The sequence below is a fragment of the Tamandua tetradactyla genome, chromosome 15 (assembly GCF_023851605.1).
Source record: "Tamandua tetradactyla isolate mTamTet1 chromosome 15, mTamTet1.pri, whole genome shotgun sequence".
Classification (NCBI taxonomy): Eukaryota; Metazoa; Chordata; class Mammalia; order Pilosa; family Myrmecophagidae; genus Tamandua; species Tamandua tetradactyla.
This window is the reverse complement of record NC_135341.1, coordinates 15,642,815-15,668,221: the sequence shown is the minus strand read 5'-3', so window position 1 is coordinate 15,668,221 and position 25,407 is coordinate 15,642,815. Positions and strand designations below refer to the sequence as shown.

The window sequence follows — 25,407 nt, the reverse complement described above, 5'->3', positions numbered from 1 at the left end:
TATAAGGTCTGATGAATTAGATTTGGGGGCCCAGGTAAAGTTTCGATTACTCAGGTTTGGCATAAATGACTTGGTTGTTGATACATTTTTCTGAATGAGCAAAGCATAGTAAAGAAAGAAGCTGGATAGAAGAAGAATGAAGAGTTTGGATTTAGATGTATCAAGTTCGAGATGCCTATTAAGCATCCAGGAAAGCAGTCAAACGGAGTGGTTCCCTCCCAAGGATCTATCATCAATCTTATAGGCAGAAGCTGTTTCTCATATTTCAAAATCTTTTGAAAAAACAAGTCTTAATCTATACATACTTGGCCCACATTCTCCCCTTCTCCTTTCTCCTCCCTCTATTTCTAAAGAGATTGATTTCACTTTGCATGGAATGCTACAGTATTTTCAATTTAAATAGAAACTGCAAATAAATTGAATTTAAAAATCTTCTGAGAGAAAAAAGGAAACAATTTGCTTGCTGGGGTTTAATTTCAAGGCGAGAAGCATAAGCAGGGCTATTTTAACCCATCTCTTGATTACCTTCCATGGCAACACATGCTCTTGCAAAGGTGGGGAATTATTGAAATTTCACAGGGGGTGGCTGTGGCTGTTTCCACATACCCAGAGAAGTTGTGAAAGGCTCCATTGGTTCTGATCCCTGGTCTCTCAGGCTTCTAAGCCACCCAGAACAAATAACTGTCATTTCTTAAAGATTTCCACAGCTACAGGCTTCAGAATCTCTCTCTGTAGTCACCACCAATACCTTATCATATGTGAGCCAGCTGCAAGAGAAGGGTAAATGTTGTCAACTCACCAGCTGGCTTTACCAGATGTTTAACTGATTCCAGCCCGTTGTTCCCAAAATAACCACTTGTTTGAACTAAGTTACTCTACCCCAAAGCACACTGCATATGTAACAGAGACCTAAAACAAATCCAAATGTTTTTCCTAATTTTCCACTAGCTTCCTTAAAGAATAAGGAAATGCCAGTCAATCTATTCCTCATCACTGCTGCCTGCACAACCCCACTATGGCAAAATCAGGGCTTAGATGATAAGTCTGATATAGTGGAAGAAAATTTTCTGAAATACTCTGGGTGCAATATTCAAACCCAGTTTATACTCACCATACTTACTGGGGAGCATTTAAGAAATTTTAATTGTTCTCTTTCTCTGAACATGGTAATAAATGCCAGCAAATTATAGAATTCAATGTCAATTCATATAAATTTGAATGCCCAGTTATTCATTTAGTAAATGATTCAGGCTCCCTCACTGGCCAATTGGCTGAGGATCGTTCACCACTGAACTAGTAATTTCTAGTGAACTTTAAATACTGAAATATATATTTGCCATGGTGAAAATCTAGTGCAAGTATTTAAGTGTGGCAAACAAGGAAGCACTGACTGCAGTACAGTCTCTACTTTAAAACATTTAACCTATACTCCACTCAAATTCAATAAAATGGAAAACTTTCCTTCATTGCTACGTTCTTATTAAAGCAAGTTTCAGCTGCCTAACCCAGCAAACTGGGAAATAAAAAAAGAAGCCCATATTTACAGGATTGGTTTCACTTTGCTTTGTCCATATCAGAGGAGCAAACAAAAGAACTGGAAGACCAGGGGGTTATGTTTTGTTTTGCCTGCATAATATTCCTTAGAACTTTGGATTTGGAAGCTGTCAGGCTTTCATGCACATGATCTCCAGATTTTTGCTGGCTTGGCCACTCTTTATGGTCTGAAACATGACCGTGTTCACAAATTCACATCATCTGCCCAGCCCCTGGAAGCATTTCCATTTACAACTCCAAGTCTGCACCATGCTTCCAGCATAAGTAAGATGTAGTGGTTAAAAGTTTGGGCTCTGAAGTCAGACAGAGTTGGGATCCAATCCCTATGATTTGGGGAAAGTTCTCAACCTTTCTAAGCTTCAGTTTTCTCATCTATAACTGACTTTTTCAACAGGTAGTTATAAGACTGTTGTAAGGCATAGTGCATTGTACTTGCCAATACATGGCATGTAACAAAGGATTTAATAATGATGGCCTCTCAAAATCTGAAAGGAACCCTTGTTTGCTGTTGTGAACACAGTAATAATCTTTATAGAAAGGTAAGCATTAAGATGTCCTTGACACCTGGGCATTTGGACAACCGAATTACATATTTCTCATCTCAATGCTTGCCATTTTGTCATGGTAACCAAATGCTTTAGACAGCTTTTCAGTGGTAATTTGGTATTCCCCTCTGTTATTGGTATGTTCATTTTGAGATCATTAGAAATCAAATATGAGTTTATTGTGACTTTTTTCAGGAAGATTTGACAATACACCAAAGACAAAAGGACAAGAAATACTAGAAATTACCAACCCTTTGGGATCCAATTAACCCACGTTAGGTCATTTTTAAACTTATGAAAAGATGGAAATGTTATGATGGGTCAGAGAGTATTTGAAAACTTCAGAACTTAACTGCAAATAAGAGAGAATGTCAATTGCCCAGAAATGTGACATAAATCCAAAATATTATATTATCAGTAAAGGTTTGGAGAAACTTGATAGTACTCAACAGCGAAGTTCAGGTGGTTCTAATTGCAGCCAGAAACCAAAAAGATTTTTTTTTAATATACTGTGAATTTCTTTCATTGTTTAAAACCTCTAGGTTTGATGAAAGGAAAAAATAGCATGTTCACAGTCTTTTAATTTGTCACAGCTAGTTAATTATACTTCATTATATGATTCACAACTTGTGGCATATTGTGAAGGTGGAAGTGTGTGTTTATTTCTATAAATGTTGAAACTTCTGTCAGTGTCAAACTGTTCTCTCTACCAAGAAAGGTGATGTGATAAACTATAAATTAATGTTGTTGAAACATTTTGAGTGTTGCAGAATGTTTCTACTTGTGTTTTTCATTGTTATATATTAAAAAGTTTTCACGGAGAGAAGCATCCATGTGATTTGACATCCACAGTCCTGGATATAGGAAGTAGTACAGATTTCCTCTTTGTAGATGTCCCCAAACGTCCCATAATCAGAGTGATGGTTACAGCATATTTCAACACACAGCAGAGTTGTATATGGGAGACGCTATTTGGCGCTATTAAGGACAAAAGCTCTGCAACCTTATCTGGGCTCATTCCCAGCTCTTTCTTTGATCCTAAACAAATTCCTTACATTCCTTAGGCTTCATTTTCTCCATCTGTATAATAGCCATAGAATACCTGTATCACAAGGTTGCTGTCAAGATTACATGAAATTACACATATGAGATAATTAGCATAGTATCTGCATATGGTAAATACTCATTACATAGCATTTGTTGTTCTCATTGCTATTCATAGTGCCATTAGAGTAGCTATTGCTATTTGTGTGATCTTGGGAAAGTTGTTTATCTTCTCTGAGCTTCATTTTCCTCATCTGTAAAATGGGAATCACTTACCTCATAGGATTACTAAAAAGATTAAATGAGTACATGGCTTGGTTATAATTGCCAAGCTCTGAGCTAAATTCTTTACTTTCATAATTGCATTGAATTATCACAGCTTTCATATGATTATTCCCATTTGGAAGCTAAGAAAACTGTAACTAGGAAATTGAGCTAATTATACAAGTTACATAGCTGGTAGATAGAAGAGTTGCATTTTTAACTCAAGCATATCTAACTTCAAAGTCTTTTTGTCTACTAGGACTTGCAAACCAAATTGCTTAGAACCTAGGCAAGCAAATGTTAAGTGAGTGAAATAAGCCTGGCCATGTCTCTGACAATTGGGAGGAGCCTGCCTTATGTAAAGGAGTAGCCAGTATTCATTTTTACCACATAGGAATGAGAAGCCAATACTATCAGGTCCAACGATCTATCAAGAAAAGTCTATAACCCAGATTTTAATATCTCCTGGTTATTAAATGTTTGCAGTTAATGCAGTTTATTTTAACACAGTAATAAGCAAAGAAAATGTATCTGCAGAACAAATTCAGGCATAGTCAATTTGCGATTTATTTTATATTGATTTCTAGAATAGTGGTTCTCAAAGTGTGGTCCTTGAGATTCCTGGGGGTGCCCTGAGATCTTTTCATACATTTTGCCTGTTCAAACGATTTCATATTAATAATAGGGCATTAATTGCACTTTTCCATAGTGTTGATGTTTATTTGCACTAATGTTACTAAAGCAGTTATGGGTGAAACTGTTTCCTTAGCACAAATCAAGACATATATCTGAGTAGCCATTGTTTTAGTCATTGCCGCACACTCATAGTGAAATAAACAATACCAGTTTTAGCTGATGATATCATTAATAAAGCAAAAAAACTTATTAATATTATTTAAACTAGACCCTTGAGCACGCCTTTTCAATATTCCGTGTGACAAAATGAGAAGTGCATAAGCAATTGATCAAGTGGCAAGCTTTGAACCAGTTACCATCTTTTCTTGAATGAACAATCGACATAAAAACTAAGATTATTCAAATTTGGCAGACATTTTCTAAAACAAAAGAAATCAGCCTGTCACTCCCAAGGAAAACAACCAACAGTATTTGTTGCAAATGATAAAACTCAAGCTTTCAAGATAAAAATTTTAAATTTTGAGGGTGGGCAATGGTGGCTCAGTGGCAGAGTTTTTGCTTGCCATGCTGGAGACCCTGGTGCCTGCCCATGTCAAAAAAAAAAAAAATTAAATTTTGAAAAATTTGATCTGAACAGATTCCCAGTATTTAAAGACTTTTCTTATACTTTTTTGTTACTGACATTAACAAATGTGATTTTTCTTTTGCATTTATGATGAAATGTGTAAATGTTTGGAAAATCCATCTAACTCAGTGAATCAATATTTTCTACTGAACATACATGATATTACAGAATCTTGCCTAGATATAGGACCATTCACAATGCAAGACTGACCAGTGGATTTTCATGTAACTAAGTATATAAAAAGTTCATTGATATGGTTTCAGAGCTATATTGCAATTAGACTTTAAGGAACTGTCTTTTGAGTTTTGAATATTAAAGAACAACCACAGTTATTTTAAAGAACTATTGTCATGCTATAATATTATCATATATACCTCCTTTCCTACTACTTATCTCTGTGAAGCCAGATTATCTTACTTACTTCGCTCCAAACAATATATTGCAATAGATTGAATGTGAAAGCAAATATGAAGCCCCAGCTTCCTTTTATTAAGCCAGGCAGTAAAAAGATTTACAACCCATAAAACATACGCCACTCTCCTTGATAACTTTTTCATTTTAGAAAATAGAGGTATTTTTATTAAAATATGATGTTTATGTTATGCAGAGTTTATTAGTATTCTTAAATTAATTAATAAGTATTTTAAATGTCTGTTTTAATATCTAATTCAGTAAATATCAATAAATATAGCCCAGATAAACAAAATTTCTTTGGAATCCTCAACAATTTTTAAGAGTATGAAGGAATCTTGAGACTAAAAAGTTTGGAAAATTCTGCTCTAGAATAGGACTATTCAAAGAGTTGACTATGGGTCAGTATCACCTGGAGAAGTGTTAAACATATGATTTCTGAGACCTCGTTCTAGATCTACTAAATCAGAATCTCCAGTGGTAAGGCCAGAAATCTGTATTACCGAGTACTCCTGGTGATTCTGGTGCCCTCAAAAGAGAAGGAAGCACTGCTCGGGACCAAGCCGTTTCAATCTCCGATCTCATTCCCTAAAAGCATTTGAGGACATACCTTCAATTTATGTATGTCTACTTCTTTATTCAGTCCATATCAGTGTATTTTGCATATTGCATAAAAAAATCAAGATATGCACACAAAAAAATAAAAATTGGAGGATGAATCAGCTGCCGTTCTGTACCTCGCCCTGCCATGGAGAGAGTGGTCCATGTGTTTGTATTTATATTAGCATTGCTCCATAAAAGGTTATAAGTTTTTCTAAAACTTGGCTTCCCATTTTGATTAAACTTTGATAAATTAAGATTCATTACCTCCTTATGGTCCTATTCTATTTCAACAAGTGGCTTTTTTTTTTTTTTGCCTTGAAACTTTTACAAAACACTCAGTAGAGGCTTCTATATCACTGAGAATTTCTTAAGGCACTAAAGCCCAGGGAAGCCAGACTACAGAGAGAATTTCTGAGTGAGCGGTTTCTCTGATACTCTGTGTTCCCTCATTTCTCCCTGAATTTGTCTGATCTCTCCATGAATGAAAGAAGAAACCAATGAATGAATCAGAAAGGAGTGTTTTCTCAAGTTCTCTGTGGTTTTATTATAATCTTTCATTCTTGACTTTATTAATGGATGAGTTTTTCTGATGTAAGTGGCTTCGGAATTTGAGTGATAGTTTTCTTGTGATGTTTCATATTTATATTGTAGGAAAAAAAAATAGGAGAAAATCGATAAGCAAAGTTTTGTTGTGTTTTTGTTTCTTTTTTTTTCTTTTTACTGGAAGGAAAGTCTTTTCTTTTTTAACTATGATGGGAAAACATTTTTACCTTCAAGCTCTTAGCATTAAAGGGGAAAATATTTTATTAACCCAACTAAAAAAATGTATTTCCCACATTAGCCTGATTATAAGAATGAGCTGGGGGTGGTTTTTGAATAAACAATTTCTGGACTCTACCCCAGATCTACTTAGTATAATCTCCATGGAAAAAGAATGAGAATTTCTATTTTGCCAGACGTCCTAGTTGATTTTTATGATTTGGTAATATTTGGATATTAAGATGTTGGAAAATTTGAAAACTGATTTAAGTATAATGAAAAAAAAAATGCTTTCCTAAATGTATGGTATGTTCTTATACTGATCAATATTCTTTGGGAACTTCATGCACAGCATTCATCTCATTCATAGATGGATCTAGAATTTATGTTGATTCTTCCCAAAAGCACCGAATGGGGTTCAGAACTCCCACTTAGGAATCTGATAAGTCAGGATTCTGTATCAATCTCTGATCTGACTTTCCATATAACTTTGGACTTAACCTTTCCAAACTTGAGTTTCCTGAAAATTAGGGCTGATGATATGAATCTCACAGGGTTGGCTGTAAGGGTTAAATAAAACTAATATCACACCTGGTATAAATTTCAGATCTATCATTTAACATCTTGGTGATTAGGATCTTAACCTTGATAAACCTCAATACCTTCCTCTATAAAATGGAGAAAATAAGACCTATCCAGGTCCTACCCTGCTTGTTGATATGCATTTCCCTCCTCTTCCTTTAAGGGGAAACTCAGATTTTATCCTGAATGTCAGAGTGTACAGTTGGAAAATGTATATCCCACTCCTCCTCACATACAGGTGTGGCCTTGGCAATGTAAGTTCTAGTTCGTCTATGATTCCCAGCAAACTTCCTTTCCTTCTGACATTTGTGCCAGAAAACAGATGTGAAGACTGTAAAAATCATTTTTGGATCATGTAATAATCTTGAAACTGGAAGCCCCTCGTTATAAATGGATCCTTAATGATATTATACAAGCCCTAGGATGATTACCTTTTAAATCATTACCATACAAGAAAACTAAACAACTTTCTAAGCCCCTGTGATTCCTACACTAGCAGCTTAAAGCAATTCGTGATTGATGCACTAACATATAGGTTTGTTGATAAAATTAGATAAAGCATGTAAGTCTCTTATAATCATGCCTGGCAAAATGGAATGTACTTAATAAATGATTAGGATTTGTTAGCAAATCTTAATTTATTTGTAAACAAATAAAAGAGGGGTGGGCCGCGGTGGCTCAGCGGGCAAAGTGCTTGCCTGCTATGCCGGAGGACCTCGGTTCGATTCCCGGCCCCAGCCCATGTAACAAAAACGGAGAAACAGAATACAATAAAACAAGAAAATGTTTAAAAGATGTTTCCCTTTCTTCCTTCCTTCCTTCCTTCTATCCTTCCTTCCTTCTCTCTGTCTTTCCTTTAAAAAAAAAAAAAAAAAAAACAAATAAAAGATTTGTTTATAACTGGGTTGGATTCCATAGTACTTTACAAAAGGATCATATTGAAAGCCTGGATTCTCCTGCGAGCTGTGATTTCAGTGTTGTTTTAAAGATATTAAGTGATAACCTGAGTAAAAACAAGGGAATACAGCAGACTCTCTCAACTGATCTTTAACAAACACTCCAGATTCATTGATCCTTGCCATACACTCTGTAAAAATCCCAGTGGAGACCAACAACCCCGTGAGGAATTCTTACTTATAGGCTATTTTCTGGTTCATTTGAATATTTCTAACCCCATCAGTTGAGTTGTACATTTAGTCAGATTCAATATTTTCATACCTGTTCATGCCTGGTTCATTGGCTATTGAAATAAATTATTTAATTAAAATTACATGACTCAATAAAAGGTGAGTTGGAAAAGAAAGAGAGTTGAATACTTTGAAAAGATTTGATTAAAGAAAAACATTATTCTTTCACAGGTGAACAAAATCATGTAAAAAACCTGGAAGCATTCTGTTCTCTGTCTTAAGTTTCACTTGACATTAAGAAAAACTTGAATATCAAATATGAGGAATAATAAATGTAGTTTATGTAAGAATGGTACTTGAAATCTCAATATCAGGACTCTTATTCCAAGAAAAATCTTTGGCCTTACATTTAAAAATTAGCAAATAAATATACATTTATTGTTTTAAGTTGCGGTGAAAGGTACATGGGGTATATAAATCAACTTGTTATTTTTTGCTATAACTGAATTTTTCAACTAATTTGACAAGTACCATTTGCAATCATTTTGGTTTAGGGACCTTCCACAGCCCACACTTGAAATCTCACCTAAGGCCCACATTCCTGCAGGCATAGCCTGAGGACAAATATCTAAAGCAACTCCAGTTTGATTGTGAGGGTGCTGAAGGACACATGCTTTCCTCACTCACATGGGAATCAAGAAAGTATGGAGTCCAAGAAAGGAATTTACATCAAAGCAAGTTAGACAAGACCAAACAAACTTAATTCTCAGGGACAAAAGGAAAAATTATCTCGGTGGACAGTGACTTTAAGAGGCATCCTTAGAAGAGCTTCTGCTTATTCTGCAGGATTTTCCCACTTGCGTCTGGAAATAAAATGATAGTGAACCTTCTTTCCATTAAGCAAAGAAACACTAACAACAAACCTTCTCAAATCAAATATCACTGTATCTGCAGTTTACCTAAAGGATATCTGAGATTGTTCCGCTGTGAATTGTGGAAGGAGGACAGAACGGTCTACCTTTAGACTCAGCATGATCAATGGTAAGCAGAGTCAGTACCACATGTGAATAAACTAGAGAAAAAGATCTGAGGTTCTGGTAGATGGTCTCTGAAATGGCCATCATCACTTCCCTCCCTCTGTGTGCTGCATGCTGCTCCTCAGATCAAGAGGTTCAGCCTAATTCCTCTCCCCTTCAGTCTGGGTTTTCCTTAGTGCTTGCTTGACCAATAGAATGTAAAGGAAATTGCATTCTGAGGTGCCTAAGGTGAACTTATAAGAAGCCTTACATCTTCCTCTAACAAGTTGGACTGTGCCTATTGGGATGCTACTTGTCAAAATACAGCCTCCAAGTGGGCAGGGTGACATCATCAAGATGGCAACATAAGACATCCCTTGGAAAAGTATTCCCTTAGACACAACTAATAAAAGGACAAATCCCACCTGCTTGGAACTCTGGAAAATGATAGAGAATGGAGGACTCCACAGATGCTAAATTGAAGATTAAACACACATACACACACAACAATGAAAAAGAAGGTAGAAGATCTGCTGCCCAGACCCAGTCTGGGCCCCTCTCTCTCACTTGATCCTGGTTTAAGAGTTACAGAGTGGCTCAGATACCTCCTTCTGTGGTCACAACCACAGAGCCACTCACAGCAGTGAATTAGAACCCCATGCACATCCCAGCACAGGGCAGAACACAAGCAACTGACAAGATCACGAATGCCAAAGGGCACTCAGGAAACAAAAAGAGACCCAAAGCAGAACTGTTGACAAAGTGTACACATACCCAATCTGGTCTGTAATTGCTGGAACATCTAAACAAACAAACAAACGAAAATGGGTGCTTTTGAACTCTGACCCCACCTGGCTCCCTGGGAGAGGATACCCTAATATGCAAGTTCTTGCAGGAAAAAAAGGGAAAACTGGATGGGCCCCAGAACTGAAATTGTAACAGAAAGGGGACACTGAATGAGGGAAAGCAGTTGAGCAAATCGTAGAAGTGGGGAAAAAATCTGTACAAAAACGGGCAGCTCAGGAATCCCAAAGAAGGAACAGAGGAAAGGAAAGCTTTTCCTGGATGTGAAATAATTGTGCATAAAAGGGTAATCTTAAAAATTGTACCACATGTCCAGGACAAAAAAAAACCAACAACAGGTGTAAAAGACTTTTAAAAATCTGAACTGTTTAACATGGGCTGCTCTGTAACATCAAGGATGCTTAACATGTAGATAATCTACTATAAAACCCTAGGCAAGAGGGAGAAAATGACTGAGTCAACATATCTAAATAATCAGATGCCCAGAGAGCAGCAAAAAATTACAAACCATACTTAAAAATAAGAAAATATGACTTGGTTAAGGGAATAAAAACTTCAGAGGAGACACAGATGCTGTAACAACTAATCAAAGAAGTTTGATTTAAGGAGTTGATGGAAAATATGGAGGGCAATAAATTAATATGGATATAGAGCTAAGGATATTAAGAAGACAATGTGTGAGCATTAAAAAACTGACAGAAATTATGGGGATGGAGAGCACAATAACAGATATTAAAAATACATCGGGCGGGGGGTAGTTGCAAAGGTAGTTCAGTGGTAAAATTCTCACCTGCCATGCAGGAGACCTGGGTTCAGTTCCTGGCCCATGTACTTCCTCTCCCCACCCTGCCCCAAGGAAAAAAAATTCAACAAATTGTGCTGTAATAACAAGATAGTCACATGGAAAAAGAATGAAATGTGACCCTCACCATACTGCATACAAAAAAATAATAACAACACATTAAGGGGGTTCAAGGGTAGTTCAGTAGTAGGATTCTTGCCTGCCATGCAGGAGACCCAGGTTTGATTCCCAGCCCATACACTACCCCTCCCCCCCAAAAAATTCAACAAATGGTGCAGCAATAACAGAATACTCATATGGAAAAAGAATGAAATGTGACCTTTACCATACAGCATACAAAAAGAAAATACATTAGCAGCATACACCGCAGATTTAAACAGGCAGAAGAGAAAATGAGTGAACTAGAACACAGGACAATAAAAATCATAAAGTCATAAGAATAGATAAAGAAAAGAATAAAAAAACTGTGCAGTGTCTAAGGGACCTGTCTGACACCATGAAGCATATTAACATAAGCATCATGGACATCCCAGAAATAGAAGAGAAAGGAAAAGTTGCAGAAAGTGTACTTGCTTCAGTAGCACATATACTAAAATTGGAACAATGCAGAGAAGATTAGCATGGCCCTTGTGCAAGGATGACATGCAAATTCATGAAGTGTTCCATATTAAAAAAAAAAAAGTTGCAGAAAGAATATTTGAAGAAATAATGATCAAAAATTTCCCAATTCTTCGAAAAGACATAAATATGCATGGCTATCCAAAAAGTGCAATATATTTCAAACAGGACAAGCCTTATTAGACTTACTCCAACACACATAGTAATAAAAAAAATCAGGTGTCAATGATAAAAGGACCATTCTACAGGCAGCAAGAAAAAAATGATTCATCACATATAAGAAGACAGTGATATGATATATTTAAACCATTGAAAGAGAAAAACTTCCAGCCCAAAATTCTTCATCTGGCAAAAGTGTCCTTCAAAAATGAGGGAGAGTTTAAGGCTTTCACAGATAAACAAAAGCTGAGAGAGTTCAACCCAAAAAGTATGCTCCACCAGAATTGCTAAAGGGAATTCTTCAGAATGAAAGAAAAAGATAAGAGGGAGTGGCTGTGGATCAATATAAAGAAGTGAAGATCTTCAGTAAAGATAACTAAATAGGTAAATGAGAACCCATTAGTACTGTATTGTCAATAAATAGCTCTATTTTTTAACTCCTGTAAGAGTTAGAAAACAGCTAAATAAGAAATAGTAATATTTCCTGGTAATGGACATCCATAATATAAAGAGATAATGTAGAACAAAAACCACATAAAGAGGAGAAACAGAAATATTGGAGCAAAGAGTGCATATGCTATTGAAGTTATCTTTTCAAATTCATGGGTTATAGACTTAGGTTGTATAACATAAATCCCAGGGTAACTGCAAAGAAAGTATTAAACAATATACAGAAATAGAAAAGAGAACAGAATCAATTACACACTTCACAAAAGATCAGCTATACCAAAAGAAGCCTGCAAAACAGGAAAAGAGAGACAAAAAGATGTGACATTTAAAAAGCAAAGAACAAAATGACTGAAGTCCTGCCTCTACAGTAGCAGCATTGAATGTTAACAGGTTGAACTCCCCAGTCAAAAGACACAGATTAGCAGAAGATGAAAAAGTATGAGACAACTATTTGTTGTTTATAAGAGACTCACAAGGCACAAATAAGTTGAAAGTGAAAGAATGGAAAAAGACCATCCATACAAATAGTAAACAGAAGAGAGATGGGGTACCTAAACTAATGCTGGACAAAATAGACATTAAGCAAAAGCTTTTATAAGAGACAAAGAAGGACACTATGATACTGATGAAAGGATCAAATCACCAAGAAAAAAAAATAGTCATAAATACTTATGTACCCCACCACAGTGCCCAAAACACATGAGACAAACACTAGCAAACCTGAAGAGAGAAATAGACATCTCCACAATAGTAGCTGGAAACTTCCATACACTGTTGTTCCTCAATGGATAGAAAATTTACACAGAAGATCAATAAGAAAACAAAGAACTTGAATAATATGAAAAAAGAACTATACAGGACACTACAACCCAAACCACAGGATACTCATTCTTTTCAAGTGCACGTGGATCATTCTCCAGGATTGACCAAACATTAGGCCACAAAACAAGACCTGAATTTATATAAAGATTGAATTTATACAAAGCATCTTCTCTGGCCACAATGGAATGAAGCTGGAAATCAATAATAGGTGAACCAGAAAATCCACAAATACATGGAAGTTAAATAAACACTCTTAAATAATCAATGGGTCAAAGGAGAAATCAGTGAACATCTTGAGACAGATGAAAATGAGAACACAACATATCAAAATGTATGGGATGCAGTGAAGGCAGTGTTGAGAGGGAAATGCATAGCCCCAAATACTTATATTAAAAAATAAGAAAGAGCTGAAATCAAAGACCTAATGATATACCTGGAGGAACTACTAAAGAACAGCGAATTAAACTCAAAATGAGCAGAAGTAAAGAAATAACCAAGATTAGAGCAGAAATAAATGAAATAGAGAATACAAAACAATAACCAAAATTAACAGTATCAATAGTTGATATTTTTAAAAGATTATTAAAAGTGACAAATGTTTAGCTAGACCATGAAAGACAAAAAGAGGGAGGAAGCAAATAATTAAAATCAGAAATGAAAGGGGAGAACATTACTACTGTCCCCACAGAAATAAAAAGGATCATAAGAGGATACTATGAACAATTGTATGTCAACAAATTATGCAACTAAAAATCAAATGGACAAGTTCCTAAAAACAGAAACATCCTACACTGATTCTAGAAGTTCTCAGTAGACCAGTTACAAGTAAAGACATTGAATTAGTCATCAAAAACCTCCTAACAAAGTCCAGCACAGGATGGCTGCACAAATAAATTCAGGAAAAATTTCAAGAAGAATTAATACCAATCTTGATCAAAGTCTGCCAGAAAATTGAAGAGAGAATATTACCTAATTCATTCTATGAGGCCGGCATCAAAGCCAGGCAAAGATACCACAAAAAAAGAAAATTACAGAATACTATCTTACAAATATAGATGTGAAAATCCTCAACAAAATACTATCAAATTGAATCCAACAGCACATTTAAAGAATTATATGCCATGATCAAGTGGAATTTATCCCAGGTATGCAAGGTGGTTCGACATAAGAAAATCAATTAATGTAATATATCACATTAACAGAAGAATGAAGAGGAAAAGAAACACATGATCATCTCAATTGACTCAAAAAAGGCATTTGACAAAATCCAGCATCCTTTCTTGATAAAAATCACATAGAAAGCTAGGGATAGAAGTAAACTTCCCCAACATAATGAAGTACATATATAAAAAAGGAGTAACATCATGCTCCATGTTAAAAGACTGAAAGCTTTCCCACTAAGATATGGAACAATCAAAGGATGCCCACTGTCACCACTATGCTTCATCACTGTACTGGAAGTCTCACCAGAGCAACTAGGCAAGTAAAAGAAGTAAAAAGCATCCAACTTGGAAAGGAAGAAGTAAAATGTTCACTGTTTGCAGAGGACATGATAGTATATATAGGAAGTCCTGACAAATCTACAGCAAAGCTATTAGAACTAACAAATGAATTTGGTAAAGAGGAGGGATATAAGACCAATGGGCAAAAATCAGTAGTGTTTTTCTATACTAATAACAAACAATCTGAGTAGGAGATTAAGAAAAATATTCCATTTACAATTGCAACTAAAAGAATCAAATATTTAGGAATAAATTTAACCAAAGATGTAAAGGACTTATACATGGAAATCTACAAAACATTACTAAAGAAATCAAAGAAGACCTAAATAAATGGAAGGACATTCTGCATTCATGGATTGAAAGATTAAATTTTTTCAAGATGTCAGTTCTACCCAAAGAAATTTATAGATTCCTTTCAATCTCAAAGTACCAAACACATTTTGTTGCAGAAATGGAAAAGTTGATCATCAAATTTATTTGGGAGGGCAAGGGGCCTCAAATAGCCAAAAACATCTTTGAAAGAAGAATATAGACACTTTCCAATTTTTAAACTTACTACAAAGCCACAGAGTTCAAAAAAGCATGGTACTGGCACAAGGACACACATATAGACCAATGGAATCCAATAGAAAGTTCAGAAATAGACCCTCACATGTATGGCCAATTGACTTTTGATAAGGCTGCCAAGCCCACTCAGTTGGAAAAGAATGGTCTCTTCAACAAATGGTGCTGGGAGAACTGGATATCCATACGCAAAAATATGAAGAAAGACTGCTATCCCATACCATAGATAAAAATGAACTCAAAATGGATCAAAACCTAAATATTAGAGCCAGAACTATAAAGCTCCTAGAAGAAAATTTAGGGAAGCCTCTTCAGGTTCTTAGGTCCTTATGTTTGGCAATGGTTTCTTAGACCTTACAGCAAAAGAATAAGTAAAATAAAAAATAAATGGGACCTCATTAAAATTAAAAACTTTTGTGCATCAAAGGACTTTACCAAAAAAGTAAAGTGACATTCTACATAACAGGAGAAAATATTTGGAAACCACATATCTAATAAGGGTTTAATTTCCAGAATGCATAAAGAAGTCCTACAACTCAACAACAAAAGACAAAAAAAAAAAGTTCAAAGACTTGAATAGACATGTCTCCGAAGAAGATATACAAATAGCCAACAAGCACATGAAAAGATGCTCAACATAATTAGCTAACAGGGAAATGCAAATCAAATCCACAATGAAATACCATTTCATACACCAGGCCATGTACTATTGAAAGAGGAAACAAACATTGGAGAAAATATGACATTGTTGGTGAAAATGTAAAATGGTGCAGCTGCTGTGAAATCAGTTTGGTGGTTTCTCATAAAGTTTAAGTAGAGAGTTACCACATGACCCAGCTATTCCACTACTAGGTATATGCTCAAATGAATTTAAAGCAGAGACTTGAACATATTTGTACAATTCACAAATTGTAAATTATGAGAGTGTCTATCAGCAGAAGAATGGATAAGCAAAATGTGGAATATACCTACAATGGAATATTATGCAGCCATAAAAAGAAATGAGACACCATGGATGACTCTTGAAGACAACAGGTTGAGTGAAATATGCCAAATACAAAAGGACAAATATTGTATGATCTCACTGATAGGAAATAGAGTAAGCAAATTCATAGAGTCAGAAAAAAGAATGCGTGTTACTAAGGAGGGCTGGGAAAGGGAAAGCTAAATCTTAATTGTTATAATTTCCATTATTGTTTGCAGTGATGGAAAAGTTGTGGTAATGGATGATGGTGATGGTTGCAAAAATGTGAACGTATTCACACCACTGAATTATGTACCTGAATGTGGTTAAAGGCAGAATTTTTAGTTTGTATGTATGTTATTAATTTTTTTTTTTAAAGCCCCTATGCTGTGAGAAGCCTCAGCACATGGAGAGGTCATGTGTAGGCACTCCAGTTGACAAAGCAAACCCAGCCAACAGCAGCGTCATTGTAGCAATTCAAGTAAGCTGTCTTGAATATCCAGCCCATTCAAATCTTTAGCTAACAAAGTTCCCAAACTGATGTGTGGCTTCAATCTCAGAAGATACCCCAAGGAAGAACCACACAGTTGAGCCTAGTCAACCCCCAAAATTGAGAGCAATAATATCATTTCGTGGTTTTGAGCCACTTATTCCTGAGGGTGGTTTGTTACAACACTAGATAAATGAAAGCACTGTTGTCAAGAATAGTGGTTGAGTGTGAGCTCGGAATGTCAAGGCTACATTGATGTGAATCTGGCTCTGCCCTTATTATCCCTGTGAATTTAGATGGTGTTAGTTTCCTCTGTGTTAGTTTCTTCATTTCTTCCGTGTGGATAATAACATTACCCATCTTATGATTTGGTCATAGGACCACATATGTTTATGTTGCATATACAAACAAAGCATATGGTAAAACACTGACTCCATCACCACCTCACCACCATCACTGCCATTATACTTACTGCTACAGCCATCAACACTACTGCAAGTGTTGATATTGTTGTTTCTTATCAGCTGTTAGGAGCAGAGAGGAAAAGAGCTCTATCTTGGCCTTCAAGAAAAAAAACAGTGGAAACATAAAAATAAAAATAAGCATTTTTCAGAGTGCTTTGAACAATGCCTTGAAGGTAGTGCTTGGCAAATATTAGCTAATATTATAATATCACTTTTATCCTGATTTTTCAATGTTCTGAGTAAACCATCACAGTACTCCACCAACTAATCAAGCTTTCAAGATAGGTAATAATTCTTTATCATCTCCAAGGCAATGGCTCCTTACAACATCACAATTTTAATTCTTTAAGACATGTTTGTTCCTTCCTTCATTCAACAATTATGGCCTGTCAGCAGTATGGTGTACTGCGTGATATAGATGCTGGGCGTAATGTCAAAGAGGGCAGGAAGATATTAGACAGATAATTCTAAGGGTAATGAGAGGTTCAGAAGGAGATGAGGAAGATGAGGCTATGGCTGTATTAATCAGAGGAATCGAATGTAACCTGGGATTGAAAGTATCAAGTAAGTCCTTTCTGGCCCAACTGAGGCTTCAAGTAAGGATGACTAGAAGCATGTCAGGAGATTGAAGTGACAAGGATGGAGGGGTGGAGGCCTGGGCGGTAGTGTGTCCTGGCAGAAGAATCAGCCTGATCAAATGTGCTGAGATAGAACATGATTCCTTCCAGGAAATGAAATAGAGTATAGCTAGACATAGGGAAGGAAGCTTGAAAGTTGGCTAGAAAAGTAAGCAGGGCCATTCTGGGAGGATTTTCTACACTTCAGTAAGGATTTTAACTTAATCCTAAAGGCATTTTGGATACACTGGCGCTTTTTAAGTAAGAGTTACACAGCCAAAATTAGAGAGAGAAACAGAGAGAGGAAGGGAGGGAAAAGGGAGGGAGGGAGGGAGGCTGGCTCTTACTGCTATGCATAGAAAGGACTGTAGGAGCATTTATTTTATAAGAAGTAGCTGTAGTCCAGGTGGAGGATAAGAACTTGGACTAGGGCCTGGTGGTATGGATAGAGAGAAATGCTCAGAAATCACCTGCTACTCAATAATTATCCATGACTGGTAGCCAGCTAAGTCCGTTTTGCCAAAGAACCCACTGTAATCTGATGCTGTTCTGGGGCGGGTCCGTAGCTCTGATTATCGACCTCTTGCTTAGTAGTAAGTACACCTTTCACCACCTGTCACTTGAGTTTTAGTCCATGGAAGCATGTTTAAGAGGTTATGAATCAGGGTTTGAATTCTGGTTCACCAATTACTCGCAGTTATATGAACTTAGAAAAATCATTTCTCTGTGCTTTTATTTCCTCACCTGTGAAATAAGGATAGTGTCCCCCATATGAGGTTGCAGTGAGGATGAAAAGTATGAAAAGCACCTGGAATGGATGGAGTCCTCAATAAATATTAGATAATATTATTACTATTAGTATGATGTCATCATTCATTCCAGAAAGATAGTTTTCCTTCTAAAGCTGATTCAAGTACAGAATTTAAAAAGCCTGTTTTGGATCATAAAAATGTCTCCAAAAGTTTTTTGGTGTTTTTTTTTTGTTTCCCTTTTTCAAAGGCACCATAGTGAAGGAAATATTTGAAGTCTTTCCTATGTATGGCGCGGGTCGACTACTAGAATGATTGACTTTGAAACAATCTTTGGGGACTTTCATAGGTACAGTAGACACTTTTTAACACTTACTGGGAAATATGGCCTTGAATTTTGTCTCAAGCAAACTGGATTTTTAACATGTATTGGCCAGTGCCCAAAAGTAAAATTTTCTCTCTCCTACTTTTAAACAATCTTTCTCCTTTTTCTGGTAAAAGACAAAGTAGTCAGTGTCATCTCATTAAAATGGAGCTGCAGAAATCATAAAAGATATACATTTCTTTCAGCTCTTATAAAACAGGTTGGGTATTAAAATATCTTTTGAGATACATGCAGAATTTTCATTTATACAAAGCAGCTCATTTTATTTGTCAAGGCCAAACTGATATTAATAACACATATCTAGGCGAGTATTTTCCATGGAAACTCTTTAAATATTAATTTTTTAGAAAACTACTGTTTACTGAAAGCATTCAAATAATTCTTAATACATTCTGACAATGACATGACAACTGAATCTTGAGTTCTGGGAAGGGCGGAATGGTTATTTTTTTTTATTTTAATATAGTTCCTTTTTTAATTAGAGCAGTTGTAGGTTTATTGAAACATCTTGCAGAAAGCACAGAGTGCCTTAACATCTCTTCTCGTGCAGCTTTCCCTATTACTAATATTTTGTATTAGTGTGATAACTTTGTTAAAACTTATGAAACAATATTATTATATTTATGCTACTAACTTTAGTGCACTGTTTACCTTGTGTTGTACATTTCTGTATTGTGTGTGTGTCTGCTAACTTACACTCAGTGTAAATTTCCCTTTTCAAATATAAAAATATTTCATTGTATGTATATACTACATTTTGTCTATCCATTCAATGGACACTTGAGTTGCACCTGCATTTTAGCCATTATGAATAATGCAACTGTGAACATTGGTGTGAAAATGTTTGTTTGAGTCCCTGCTTTGGGTTGCTTGGCCATATGATAATTTTATACTTAACTTTCTGAGGAATCGCCATAATGTTTTCCACAGTGGCGGCATCATTTTACATTTAAGGAGGAAGGGTGTTTTTGTTTATTATTTTTCTTTTTTTTCCTTTTTTTCTAGAGATATAAACTATAAACTAAAATTCCCAAATTAGCATTTTAAATTTAGAGCATAAATAATTTAAATTCAACAATAGAAATGTAAATGTGATAATACATTTTGAATTCTAGTAGATCTAGTAGTATTATTTGGTAAGATCCCTTTGTTTCATGGTTATGGAAATAAAGATTTAAAGAAGGGCAGCAATTTTCTCAATATCTCACAGCTAGTTAATGGAAGCAAAAAGCAGGAAAATTTATTTTTATTAGGATTTTCTTGATGGCAAGTGACAGAAAACCCAATTCAAATTGGCTGAATTATTGTTGAGTGTGGGAAGGATTTGTAGGCTCATGTATAGATAAAGTGCAGAAGTAAAACTCATTAGGTGGCGAAACAGACAAAATATAACGGAGAAAATAGAGGTAACTTATTTCTGAAGTCTCAAGTATGTCATCCTTGCTCAGTTTCCATTCATCTCTTGGTAGTGCCTTTTCAATGTATTTACTTCGTTCCTAGGTGCTTCTTTTTTTTTAACTGACAGAAATTTATTTATAAAATTTCTTAACCAATGGTGAGAACCGAGAAACAACATACCAATAATCTATCAACTGAGACACCACTAATAGTTGGTTTATACAAGGTGATGTCCAAACAGCCCCTAATTATTAGGCTAGAAAGATGTCCTGCTGTACATTCTTCAATTGCAAAAAAGACATGCATTTAACCAAAAGGGTCTGTATAAGTAGCAATATGGTTCTTGTAGGCTCAGTTGAGTCATATCTTCTTGAGTGCTATCCCGTCTTAACCTCACATAGCTGTTTCGTACTTTTGTTGGTTCTTTATTGGCTTCTTTCTCTTTTTCTCCTTTTCTGTCAGTTCTTTTCTCTCCTCCTCTATCCTGAACACTGGTGTGAACTGCTTTGTTATAGCTGTCCCAGTTTCGAGCAATTTCAATGATAAAAAATTGTATTCTGAAGGCAAAGATGGTATTTTCTTCACTGGCGCCCTGATAGCCATCTAGTCACAGTAAGGTACCATAGTTGAAGTCTTCTACAATCCCATCAGACTTCAAACAGAATGGCCTCCACTCCTTTTTAGCAGATTCTCACTTGAGCTTGTCTGGGTTTAAAACATCTATCCTGAGTTGCTCAAAGTTTTCCCAGAACTCAGAGGAGATTTGGTCATCCACTTTGGTGAGTTTAAGAAACCATGGGTCAACTGATGGAATCAGCTCGAAGTAGACTTCAACATGCTGCATTGCACTCACAGTCTAAGCTATTCCAACATCGGGCTGCCCCCAGAGCAGTCTTACCAGCTCCTCAGTTCCACTAGTCACCACCATGTCGCACCCAGCCTTCTGAGCCTCTCTGAGGTAGCCTCTGACAGCACCAGGCTCATGGTTTCCCAATTTCTAGTGCCCAAGGAGAAAATGTTTGTCTTTAGGTAAGTGATCAGTTTGGTTTGGAATGAAAAGGTTAGATTAACTCACATTATGTTCTAAACCAATATCTCATAAACTCTGTCAGGAAGGACCCATGTGTTTTTTAAATATTCAATCTGTCATGAACCGATAATTTTGTAAAACACAACAAAACATGAATTAGTGGAAAAATTAAAAGAAATAAGCATATAAAGTACAAGCTCAAAGTCTTTATTTTTAGATTTCACAGGCATAAAATTTCTCTGTCAGATTGCTAAAACATTCTCTAAACATTTACTCAACTTATGTATTTATCTTGTGGCAGACTAGTAATAAACAATAAACGATCCCGCTGCATTGCAATGGTCTATGCCAAGGACGAGCAAACGACAGCCTGACTTGCCACCAGTTTTTGTGAAGTTCTGTGCAAACTTAGCCATGCCCGTTTGTTGACATTTCCCTGATACTACTTTTGCACTACAGTAACAGAGTTGAGTCGTTACAGAAACCACGTAGCCTGTCAAACCAAAAACATTTGCAATCTGGTCCATTACAGAAAATGTCTGCTGACCTCATCCCTAAAAATCACGGTGACTAACAGACTATGATTTCTGATTAGCCAAGACCAAATCACATGCCCACCCCAGGACCACATGAACAGAGAGTAGCAGTGGCATAGTTCTCCAAAAGAAGTTTAGAATCAGCTATCCAAAGAAGGGGGAAATGATGCCAGAAAGCCAGTTACCTACAAATATTTAGCACAAAATTTAGGGGTTTTTACTTTTAATTTGCCTCTTTCCTTATTTCTACCTACAATTGAATTATCTGCGTAAAATGAATATTACAAAGAAAAACATGCCTTTAAGTGCCCAACCAACAGTATTCCTAAAATTCCTAGGGAGTGCTCTAGGCTCTATCTAAGTCTCTAAAAAAAGTTTATCATAATAAGTTTATTTTTCCCTGAAAAATCGAGTGGAAGATCAAATGAGAGAGAGGAGGTGCAACTGAGAAATTAGGATGTAACAAATGGCTGTGACTACTGACTCATTATATAGATATTTCTTTTTAGTGTCTAGAGTTTGAGAACTTTAGGAAATATCCAAAGTTGATGAATTGTAATCTAGTAGCACTGGTCTCTGATAATGTTTGTAAATCCGTATGGAAAAAAAAAAAAGGCAGTCACCCATTTATGTGTGGCTCTACTTCTGGGTGATTTGTTCTGTTCCTCTGATATATATATCTTTGACAATACCACACTGTCTTATTTAACCTACCTCTATTGTAAATCTTAAAATTGGGTAGAGTCCAATACTAGTGGTCACTAAGAGGGTGTGGAGAGGGGTATGGGATGTTTGGGGTTTTCTTCTTTCATATTATTTCTTTTTCTGAAGTAATGCAAATGTTCTAAAACTGATCATGGCAATGAATGCACAACTATGTGATGATACTGTGAACCACTGTTTATACACTTTGGATGGACTGTATGTGTGTGAATCTATCTCAACAAAATTAATTTTTTTAAAAAAAAATATGCCTTAAGTGAATTTAAGCCCTATTCAAATCTCAGTAGAATTTGAAGAGGAATGAAATAAACAAAAAGATGAATAATTTTAAAGTGTTATTAAAATAAGGAAACCAATAATGTCTACCACCATAGTGTAGAGGGTAACGGTACTTAAAAGTACTTTCTTAACTCTATTTTCCAAAATCGGAGATATGTATTCCTGTGGCAATAAAGTAGTCTACTTTTTTTTGCTGGGCTGAAAGGGTATTTATTATGACCTCATGCCAGGCCTATGATCCTGGAAAATTCCATTGCTTCCCTGCTGTTGTTCTGCCCTTTTCACCCATGGCAGACGCTGATAGTGAATTGCAGCACTCCTTCTCTTCATGTCTAGGCCCAGCTTCAGAATCCATCTTTGGGCCCAAAATCGGTCTAAGGATGCGATGATCTGCTCAAAAGTGTCAGTCAGAAAGAGAGACACCTAAACATGTAGTGACCCGCTCCAATACGGGTGTTAGGACCATCAGCAAAAGCACAACTCACACAGGCTCTGATGGAAAGACATTTCATTCACTCAGAGAAGAGGCAGGGCAAGGTCGGCTTCACCAGTGTGCATTCCCAGAACCAGCGGGGTTCAATCGCTGGTGGATGTGGGGAGATGTTTTCCACATGGCACCCTCTTTCGTGTGTGCTTCCATAATGGAGGAAGCCCTGGAGAGGGACAGATATACCTGCCAAGGGTGTGAGCTGGATGTCATAAAACATGTCACCACAGTCAGACTGTCTCCAGTGAATGTTTACATAGGTTTGGGGCAATAGCCTCTTATCTACTGGAGAGCTGTGTTTTATCCCACCAGGTCGACACACGTGGTCCTAAGTGCAGGATGTATATTGACTGAAACCAGTAGGTAGAATTCTGTAGACCATCTTCCCTTTGGCATATCCTCTAACTATACTTACCATTCAGCTGAGCTGTATTTATAATGAGAAAAATATATTGTCCTATAAAATGTTAATGGGGCTCACAAGATTTTGAGACTCTGAAATTGTTACACATCCAGTAGATTTGGCCTTGAGGAGTATTGTGATATGATAAAGACACCTTTGGACCAGACAGCCAGATTCTTAGCACATTACACTATGTGACCTTATGTGAGTTTCTTAACCTCACTGAATCCATTTCTTCAATCCAACAAATGTGAATGAGGGTAAAATAATGCATGACTTCATATAGAGAAACAAAGATACAAAAACTAACCTATGAGAAAGTGCTTTGACCTCACAAGAAACATGATTTCATATTAGTGCAAAGCAGTATTTATTTAGATATAGTTCCCCTTTGACAGGAGGGGAAAAATCTCAGTTGTGCAGAAAGACATTTTGAGTTTGTCCTTATATCTTTTATAACAGTTACTGAGCTTTCACTGGTGGTAAGTTCTTCCTGATCCCATTTGATCCTCATAGCAACCCTATATGGTAGATGTTATTAATTCCCTCTTTCTAGATACTTAGAAAGGTCAAGCATTTTTCCCAATGACCAGACACAACTAGTGACATAACCATTCATTCATTCAACAAATATTTTAGAGCTTCTTCTCTGTGACAGGTACAACCCTAGGCATATATGATCCATTTGTGAACAAAACAGAAAAAAGACCTCTGCCCTTGAAAAGCTTATATTCTAATGGGTAGAATCAGCCCAAAACAATAAATATAATATATAATAAATTAGGGAATTATAGTTGCTTGAAAAATAAGGCATATCTGGAATGCTGAGGGGGACAAAAAAGATATTAAATAAAGTGGTTAAGATAGAGCTCATTGAGCAAGTTGGATTTCAGCAAACACTACAAGGAGAAAAGACATTTGCCAAGTAAATGCATGAGGGGAGGGAAATACATAAGCTGGCAGAAATAGCAAGAGTAGAAGTCAGAAGATAGAGCATGACAGGTGTGTGTGAAGACCGGCAATGGGGTCAGGAACCCCACTGGTCTGTCTCGCCCAGGAGGCTAACTTCATAATCACAGTTGCCTATGCCTAGATGTTGATGCATCATTGTAAATCTCTATGTATAAGGGAAGAGAACTAATATTTATAGAACCCCTCGTAAGTGTTAAGAACAATGCTTGATACTTTCTATATGCTATTGTTTTTTATTCTCCCTAGCAAAATACCAAAGGATGCTGGGGAAAGTCTGTGTAGTATGGTTTCAGGTGAAAAGAAAGAACACATCACGCTAATCAGTGAGATGTCATCAGTAAATGTGGCTTCTAGAATTCATTTCAGGTCCATTCTACCTTTCACAAAGGTAGGGGAATGGCAGTTGTGGATGTAATCGAAAGACTTGGCCAGCTTTCCCACATAGTCTTATCCAAGTATATCTTCCCTAGCTGAACTGCCAGGAAATTTCATATTCCACTCTTTCACTAGGTTAAGCCAAAAGTGAATACATTCCTAATCTTACATGAATTTTAAAAAGATTCAAAATATTTTCTGGATTAGAATTTAAAATATGTAAAAATATGTATGCTTTGGGCAAGACTAGTAAAGACTATGAAAAAAATAGACATAAAAGGGGTGAAAATCTGGAATGCATTTTTTTTTAATCACTGTAATGGTCTCAGTCATTTTTAAAGTTCAAAAGCCCCTTGAAAAAGTAGTACATCTACTCATTACCAGCTATTACTACCTGAAGGTGATTCATTGGTTCAGTCCTTTTTAGAGAATGACAGTGACCTGTACAAAAAAAAGGAAAGGAAGGACCCCGGAATGTGGACCTACTGGAGAGGCAGAGGATGAGACATTGACCAGAGAGAACCAGGATCCCAAAAGGGGAAATATTAGGGAGGTCAAAGGAATCTGGACCCGTTTTGCTGAGGCACCTGGCTCCAGGTGGGAAAGACGTACATAATATGACACTTTCTGACTTAGAGTCCTCATTTT

The 25,407-nt window shown here is 36.2% G+C and overlaps 1 protein-coding gene and 1 non-coding gene across 4 annotated transcripts in view; both read left to right on the top strand.

Annotated features, from left to right (window-relative positions):
- Positions 1 to 25,407, top strand: part of TAFA1 (TAFA chemokine like family member 1) — a 581,723-nt gene that overhangs the window by 526,920 nt on the left and 29,396 nt on the right. The gene's annotated exons all lie outside the window — the stretch shown is intronic.
- Positions 11,338 to 11,444, top strand: LOC143658109 (U6 spliceosomal RNA). The gene has a single exon (XR_013163133.1). It is a non-coding gene; the product is annotated as a U6 spliceosomal RNA (small nuclear RNA).